Below are 8,822 nucleotides of genomic sequence, written 5' to 3'. Positions count from 1 at the left end.
CAGCACTGTGTCACATAAACATAGATGGTGCTGCTTAGTACCTCCCAAACAAATGCTCCTTGCCTCAGAGATCTAGACTCACAGCAATGGTAAAACAATGCAGACAGAAAATTTAGAATCTTGTTCCCATCCCATTTACTTCCAGCCCAGTACTATCCTATGTTCAGGCCAAGGGAAAACATCCCAGTAAACACTGGAGTGGTTGGAGAAGGAGGTGAAGAGATGGTGAATACAGTAAGAGAAACTGCGGATGGAAGTAGAAAGGCCAAGGAAGAAGTCAGAGGGTCTTAGCAGTGGATTCTGGGAGTTGTAGTTTTTATGCATTATATCAGCAGCTGGAAACCCATTCTGAAATAGGCAGAAATAATTTTTTGTATTTCTATTCAATTTTTGTTTAAAATACTTTAAGTAAAATTAATGTAATTAAAATGATAGATCAATATTGGTTTATTAATTATAGTAAATAAGTAATGATCAAAGATAATACTGAGGAAACTGTTGGGTGGGGTTCAGGAACCATAATAATATCTGTATTTTTTATGCAAATTTAAAACTACTTTTACAATAAAACCTATTAAAATACTTGAAAATGAAGGAATTAAGATTTATTAATACCTAGTGTGCTATGATACTGGAGTCCTGGTTTGTGGCATATGTCGGATGGTTACTGTATGACACTTCTGTAAAGGAAAGAAAGTCTACATTCCCCAGCACAGAGGATGGGCTGGGACACATTCATAGACCAGTCATTCCCAGCCATTGGCAACAGTTTTCAGTTTGAAGACTGTCTTAGTTAGGGTTTTAGTTCTGTAAAGAGACATCTTATAAAGGACAACATTTCACTGGGGCTTGCTTAGTCCATTATCATCATGGCAAGAAGCAAGGCAGCGTGCAAGCAGACATGGTGCTGGAGATGCTGAGAGGTCTACATCTGGATCCGACAGTGGCCAGGAGAAGACTATCTTCTGCCCTTGATGGGAGACTGAGCATAGGGGGCCTGAAAGCCCACTTACACAATAACACACTTCCTCCAACAAGGCCGAACCTCCTAACTGTGCCATTCCCTAAGGCCAAGCATTCAAACACATGAATCTACGGGGGACAACCTGCTCAACCCACCACAAAGACCGAAGAACATTCAAAGTATGACTCATGATAAATTTTGTCCATTGTATCCTCTGTGTATGTGTGTCCTATATGAACACTGGTGTGAGGGTGTGTCTATCACTTATCTTTCTACATTAAGACACAGTCTCTCATTGAACCTAGAGTTAACCTGGCAGTCAGCAAGGCCATGTAATCCTGTCTCTGCTCTGGGGCCACAGGCACAAGTGAGGCTACAACTAGCATTTTAAGACTGTGCTGGAGACTTGAACTGAAGTCTTTTTGCTTGTGCAACAAAGGCGCTTACTCACTTAGCCACCTCTTCCAGCTCCTTGTTTACATTTTTAGTAATGGCCCTTTCCCATCGGTTTATTGCATGTACAGTGTTTCCTTGTTAAATATGAAGCTATCATCATTGATAGGACATTTAGGAACTGTGTTAATCTCACCATGAGAACAAGTGTCTACAGTTTGCCTAGTGATATTCAATTTCATGTCACACAGAATCTAGGCCCTCACAAAACTTAAAAGAGGCTTATAAATATTTCACATCTTGTTCCTAGGTTTCTGATTAACTAAATAAAGATAAATGCTCTGTGCTGTGGAGGAGAGAATATGTCATTGTTTTTCTGCTCCAGGAAAAATAGCTAAGGTAGTAACTAAAAAATATGTGAAGCCACTACACTGAAATGTATTTATCTGACAGGAGATATGAGCGTTAAAGTGCCTGAAAGAGCATCACCAAATACTAGAGGAAATGACAAACTTTAGGGAGTTTGCTAGGCTGTATTGTCATATTTTGTCATATATTGTTCTCGGTTCCACTGTGGCAGTGAAAGGAAGGGAGAGAGTCCCCACTGAAGGCTGCCCTGAAGGTCATGTGACTTCAGACAGGTGTCTCTCAGAGTCTGCTTTTCTTGGAGAGTGTCCTCAGGCATTCCTATGCAACAAGTGACTATTGGTGCTGATGTGGTTGTGAGGAAAAGTTATAGGGACAGCATCCTTTTAGTCACACCCCACATCATTGGCAAGCAAGCTCTTGCAGTGAAGAAGTAGATGCTTAAAGTCCACAAAGGGCTGAAGTTCTTCAACATCATTTTATTTATAGGAAAAATATTTATAAAGCCATTGAGAAGGCTCAGCCAGTGAAGTTGCCTGTAACCATTTTTGATCCCCAAGACTTATGCAATGGGAGCAAAGTGACTCCTGTGACTTGTCCTTTGACCTCCACATGCAGGCACATATGTGTGCGCACACACACTAAAATAAAACTTTCAAATAAAATATGTAAAGCCATGGTTTCTTAAAACAGCATTCCTTTAATGAGATGGGGTATAATTATGCAAATCTTTTGTACCATATGGTTGTTGTTGATCATTAATAAAGAGCACGAAAGAATTGTTGCATGTAAAAATGAATTGCTTATTTTTTCTGAAGTTCTTGCTGTGATATATTTGCCTCTCTCTCTCTCTCTCTCTGTCTCTCTCTCTCTCTCTGTCTCTCTCTCTCTCTCTCTCTCTCTCTCTCTCTCTGTGTGTGTGTGTGTGTGTGTGTGTGTGTGTGTGTGTGTGTGTGTTGAAAGCCAGATGTCAATCTCAGGAGTCATTCCTCAGGTGCCATCCACCTTGATTTTTGTGGCAGGGTCTCTCATTGGTCTGGAATTTGCTGGTTAGACCAGACTAGGCTGGCTGACTAGCAAGCACCAGGGATGTCCTCCTTCCCCAGCACTGGGATGGCAGATGTGAGCATCCACACCTGGCTTTTTACGTGCATCCTGGGGATTTAACTCCTGTTTCATTAGCTGCACTCTATTAACTAAGCTGTCCTCCTAGCAGCCAATCGAGCTTTCTGAAGAAACAAACATTCTGCCCCTTTAGGGTAAAGTCAAGACTTGCAAATTTGGAATACAGCTATTCTCTAAAAGAATAGGGATGTGGAGGACGCACTTTTGAGTCCTAATATTATGGCTGGAATTACACATAACATAAGGTGCAGCTTCATTGCTGTTCAAAAGTGGACAGTTTGGTAGTGTTAAATATATTCACAGCAGACCTGTGAATACAGATATTTAAAGATAATCTCTGAGTGGTGGGAGTTTCTTTTCCTCTCTTTTCAATATTTTTTTTCCTTTAATGGCTTCCTTTGTATTATAATGTTACAAAATTAAATTACTTTTAAAAACATGCTTGCATTGAAGTTGGCACTTCAAATGTGAAGAAAACAAAACAAACAAATTGTAAAAATGACACAACACAACACAACAACCACAGAAAGAGGGAAATTTAAATGCCCAAGAAAGAAGCAGACACTTCCCCCGGAGCTCACTGAGCAACCACTCTCTGCTTGCGTTTGCCTTGGCAACTGTGTGCTGTGTGGGAACAAATGTGGCCAGATCAGCGGCTCAGCTGTCTCTGCTCTTCCTGCAAGCTTCAATTGACTAGCGCCCAGAGAGGAACTAGAGCATATGGAGTAAGTTCCCCCAACTAAAACACAGTGAGCTCAAGGTCAGCTGGGAAGCTTCTGACCAGGGAGAGATTGGGCTTTGCTGGCCCTGAGACACTGGGCTGTCTGGAAGGGTTTGGCTAACACGATGTGCTGCCAAGTCCTCCCATCCTGGGATGCACAATGTGGAAAAGGAAGCATCCCTCTGGGTCCTGGAGACTCACTTCCTTTGTGTCTTCAGACTTTAGAGCTGAGATGCAAGCTAGCCCTGTGGAGTTAATAACCCTGACATGATCAAGTCAGATGGGAGCATTTCCTCCTGGTTCTTCAACAGAAACACAGATGTAGGACATGTTGAATTTCCCTATTTCATCAACAACTTTTTTGTTCTCATTTTTGTACTTGAAGGAGATGATGTCCTGCTTCTTCAGAAGGAAAGAGCATTGGTGCTGAGTTTGAATTAAGCCTCCATCACTTGATAGCCATCTTCACCCTCGATATCCCTGTGTATAGATATCTATTTGAAAAGCCGCTTTTACAACCGAAGTAAGACAAAGTCACAGTACAGACTCTGGCTTGCAGCAGCTTCTCAAAGTGTGCTCTCTCAGTGTCTCTGTGTCTCTGTGTGTGTCTGTCTCTGTCCCTCTGTGTCTGTGTGTGTGTCTCTCTCTGTCTGTCTCTGTCTTTCTGTCCCTCTCTCTCTGTGTCTCTCTCCTTTTCTGTCTCTCTGTCCCTTTGTCTGTCTCCCTGTTTCTATCTCTGACTCTGTCTGTCTCTGTGTGTGTGTGTGTGTGTGAGATGATGATGTGTGGTGTGTTTATGTGTGAGACTGCATGTGTATATGTGTGTGTGATGTGTTTATATGTGTGATGTGTGTAAGACTGTGTGGTATAGTGTGTGTGGTGTGTTTGTGTGTGGTATTGTGGTGGGGATGTGTGGAGTATGGGTGATTGGGGTGTGGTATGTGTGGTATGGTGTGTGCATGGTATGTTTATATGTGTGGTGTGTGTAAGACTGTGTGACTGTGTAGGGTATGTGTATATGTGGTGGATCTGGTGGATGTGTGGTGTGTGTAAGACTGTGTGACTGTGTGGGGTGTGTGTATATGTGGTGGATGTGGTGGATGTGTGGAGTGTGTATGACTGTGTGTGTGTGTGATTTGGGTGTGGTATGTATGTATGTATGTGTGGTATGTTTGTGTGTGGTGTGTGTGTAGGGGATGTGTGGAGTATATGTGATTTGGTGTGGTATATGTGTGCTATGTATGGTATGGTGTGTGTGTCTGTGTGTTTCTATGTCTGGTGTGTTGGGAGCTGACATGTAGCAGAAAGCAGCTATCAGCTTTGCAGCCATCTTGAGCCAAATACCCTGACAAGAGACTTGTTTTCAACAGCCTACAACAGTTGAGCACACTCTGATAAATATCTTATTTATCCCACATATCTTGTTTTGCTGTTTAGTGCCCCCAGCTGCAAGGCGTGTATAGTGTGGATAGCACATGCACCGTGCGCCTTGCACGCCTGTAAGGCTTACGTCATATCCACACCTGCAAGGCACGTGGCAAAAGCCTATAAATACCCCGTCTTCCCTTCAATGAGAGAGACAATAAACAAGAAACAAGACTTGATCAGAACCTCTTCCCCTTTATCCCCAGCAGACCAAAGCAGCAGAGCAGTCCGGGACAATGGTATATGTAGACACCCCTGTTTGAAGGTGTGGTCTAGAGGTTAGAAGTAGTGAGAGTTGATTCTATGCCTCTGCCTTGAATTCTCGGGGATTACCTCAGGTCATCAGCAGGGGGATTACCTCAGGTCATCAGCAGGACGAGGAGGAGCCTTTAATCCGCTGAGCTCCTCCCTGCCCTTACTGTTGTTCTCTCTAGAATCACCTGCTTTATTCTTGGGTCAGCAGCCTGGCTGGGTTTCCTCTCTAGGCAGATGGCCCTGCCCTGGCACAAAGGCTTCTCTCCCAGGAAGATGTACAATATTTAAATTCCTCCTGTGCTCTTGGGAATTGGAACTGTTAAGTACCGAGCCCATGGTTATTAAAGATGTTTGAAGGGTTTGTTTTTGCTGTCAACTTAACTGACAGGTGTTTACACTAATCTTACAGCTAAGATTTTAGTGGTCTAAAGAAGCACTTCCAAAGACATTAGCATTTTAATTTGTGGACTGAGTTGAAGAGGGCCCACTTCCAGGTGTCATCTTTCTCTGCCTATCATTCTCCCCTTCTCCCTCCTTCCTCCTCCCCCTCCCCTCCCTCCTCCTCCCCCTCCCCCTCCCCTCTCTCCTTCTCTCCCTCCCTCCCTCCCTTCCTCCCTCCCTTCCTCCCTCCCCCTCCCTCCCTCCCTCCCTTCCTCCCTCTCTCCATCTATCCCTCCTTAACTCCAGCTTTTCCTCTTGGAGTTGGATATTCAGCTTCTCTTGTCCTTGAATTGCAGCATGCACTACTGACTTCCAGTTCTTAAGTCTCTAAACTTGGAGCAATAAGTCATGCCTTCGGTTCCTCTGATCTTCTGGCTGTTATAGTTGAACTTGAACCACACCTCTCTATGTTTCTAGCTTAAATATGGCTGACTGTGGAATTTCTCAGCTTTCATAGTTATAGGAATCACTTCTGTATAACAAACTCCTGCTTGTCTACCTATTATCTATCTCAGCAGCAGGAGTTCAGGGTAGCTGGTCAGAATGACTCTACAGTCAGGAAGCAAAGAGGAATTGGACACTGTCAGTCTGTCTGTCAGTCTGTCTCCTTCCTTTTTCACTCCCTCCCATTCAGGGTGGGTCTCCGTTCCTCAGACAAATCTCCCTGAAACTCCCTCACAGATACGCCCAGAGGTTTGTCTCCCAGGTGAATCTAAATCTTGTCAAACTGACTGTCAAGATCAACTATGGTAGGACAATCCTGATGGTCCTCACTCCAGGAAGAATGCCTTCCCATGCCTCAAGCCTCAACTCAAGGGTTGCCTCCTTGTGCTCGCCTCTAGGCATCAGCAGTCACCTGATAGGATCAAATTCTCTTGTGTGTTCTGCTACTTCAGAGTTTTATACATTTTACTTAATATATGAAGCACACATACTGGGCTAGGCTCTCCTCCATCAGTCAACCATTAAGAAAATCCAACGCCCTCACCCACCTCTACCCCCACAATGGGCAAAGGGACACCTTGGTATTGGAGTTGTTCTTATATCAGTCAGGGACAGAGCAGGTGGTAGTCCTTTGTTCATCCTAGCTTGATGGCTCAAGCTGATTTACGCCTAGGACACACACACACACACACACACACACACACACACACACACACACAACACACACACACACACTCATACACGCACCCACAAAACCAAATCAAATCAAATCCAGGTAGTGCAGCTGACATTGAGGTCCATGTCTTGAGGGACAGTTTCTGAGATCGTGCTGAGATCATGTGGTTGTCCAGGGGCTGTGCAGATCTGGCCCCATCCCTCGCTGGCTGTGGTAGCACTCTGGAGAGCTAGTCCTGTTTCTCACTCATTATGGTGGTGAGGCAGCACGCCAGGGAGAGCAGGCCTTGTGCCTTGCCTAGGCAGCACAGTGGAACTGGCTCTGGTGGAACTAGCCACCCCTAGGGGATGAATGTGGGAAAGCCGAATCTACCACTTGTCTGTCATGGGGTGGCATGGGCACAAAGGTGATGCCCCACCCCTCGTTGGTTGTCTGAGGTGGTCTGAAGAGCTGAGAAGGGATGAGCTAGCCCTGTCCCTTGTAGACTGAACCACTCAGGAGAGTGGGCCCTGTACCTCACCTGGGCAGCACAGCAGTGCTGGCCCTGGTGGAGGGGGCGCAGATGAACTGACCCATGGGCATGAGAACAGTAGAGCTGGTCCTGCTTCTCATGTGCCCTGAGTTGACATGATATATAGATGATATATATATAGATATAGATAGATAGATAGATAGATAGATATAGATATATAGATATAGTATAGAGATGATGCCCTTCCCCCACAACTTGCAGTAGTCAGGAGAGCTAACCCAGCCCTTCACAGACTGGAGCACTTGAGAGAATGGGCCCAGTGTGTGTTGACTCTGTGTGTGGATGCAGGTGAGCTGGTCCCAAGGGTGTGAGACAGGAGAGCTGAGCCTGCCTTGGGTGCCCTCCAGGAGCAGTGCTGGAGAGCTTGGGCCTGGTGGGGATAATGGAGAACCAGAGGGCTGACCAGCTCAGCTACCACTTAGGCTTAGATTCAGGGCTCTATATCGGCCCATCCCAAAATCTATATCATCTGCAAATGGTTGAGATGTGTAGAAGGGCTGGTCCTGCTGTCTAAAGCTGCAGGAACTCCATGACGCAGGGCAACAACAGGATAACCGGGAAGAATGCAGGAGAGGATTCGATATTGATGGTGGCATGGAAGCTAAAGATCTGGAACTCATTGACTCAAGTGTCCCAGCCTGTGAGGGGCTGGGCTGGCTCTCCTGACTACTGCAAGTAGTAAGGGGAGGCATCATCAATGACTCGTCGCAATGACCATTTGCAAGTGAAGGTGTGTGGACAACGGGATACGCTGGGAACACACTGGACACACTACAGCTTCAGTGATGAGATGTTTTCTATGCTTTGCATTTTGTCTGTGTGTGTTTTATTGGAATGTTGCAAGGACAAAGGGCAGATATGAGGAAAGAGGGAGATGAGTGGACTAGATGAGTGCCTAGAATGTATGTATATACAAAGCCCTGGATTTGTCCTTAATTCAACATAAAAGCAGACATGGTGGCACATGCATATAATTCCAGTATATGGAAAGATAGAGGCAGGAAGATCAGAAGTCCAAGGTCTTCTTCAGGTGCATTAGCCAGTTGGAGGCCAGCCTGGGCTACATGATATCAAATACTACTACTATTACTACTGCTGATACCAAATCATATCCTTCCTTCCAATCTGATTTGACCTCCATGTGGTAGTCCCCTCATCTTTTGTGGGAACATTCTAAGACCTTCAGTGGATATATGAAACCTCAGATAGTACTGACCCCTATACAACAGTGCAATGCAGCAACAGTTATTCTGGTAACTGTGACTACTGGGGTGGGTAGTGTATACAGCATGGATACACTGGACAAGTGGGGTGGGTGATTCGTACCTTGAGCACGGCAGAGTAGGATGTTGTGAGGCTTCTTTATGCTGTTAAGAATAATGTGCAATTAACTTTTAAAAATACTTTTGTTTCATTTACTATTAATGTGAAGAGACACGTCACAGCCCACTTCCAGAGATCAGCCAACTTTGTGGATTTG

General features: G+C 44.9%; 1 pseudogene; it reads left to right on the top strand.

Annotated features, from left to right (window-relative positions):
* Nucleotides 1–6,685: 6,685 nt before the first annotated feature.
* Nucleotides 6,686–6,816, top strand: LOC117706396 (small nucleolar RNA SNORA48; annotated as a pseudogene).
* Nucleotides 6,817–8,822: the final 2,006 nt, after the last annotated feature.

The sequence above is a fragment of the Arvicanthis niloticus genome, chromosome 3 (genome assembly GCF_011762505.2).
Source record: "Arvicanthis niloticus isolate mArvNil1 chromosome 3, mArvNil1.pat.X, whole genome shotgun sequence".
NCBI classification, from domain to species: domain Eukaryota; kingdom Metazoa; phylum Chordata; class Mammalia; order Rodentia; family Muridae; genus Arvicanthis; species Arvicanthis niloticus.
The sequence above is the reverse complement of the archived record's forward strand: the minus strand, read 5'-3'. Positions and strand labels throughout refer to the sequence as shown.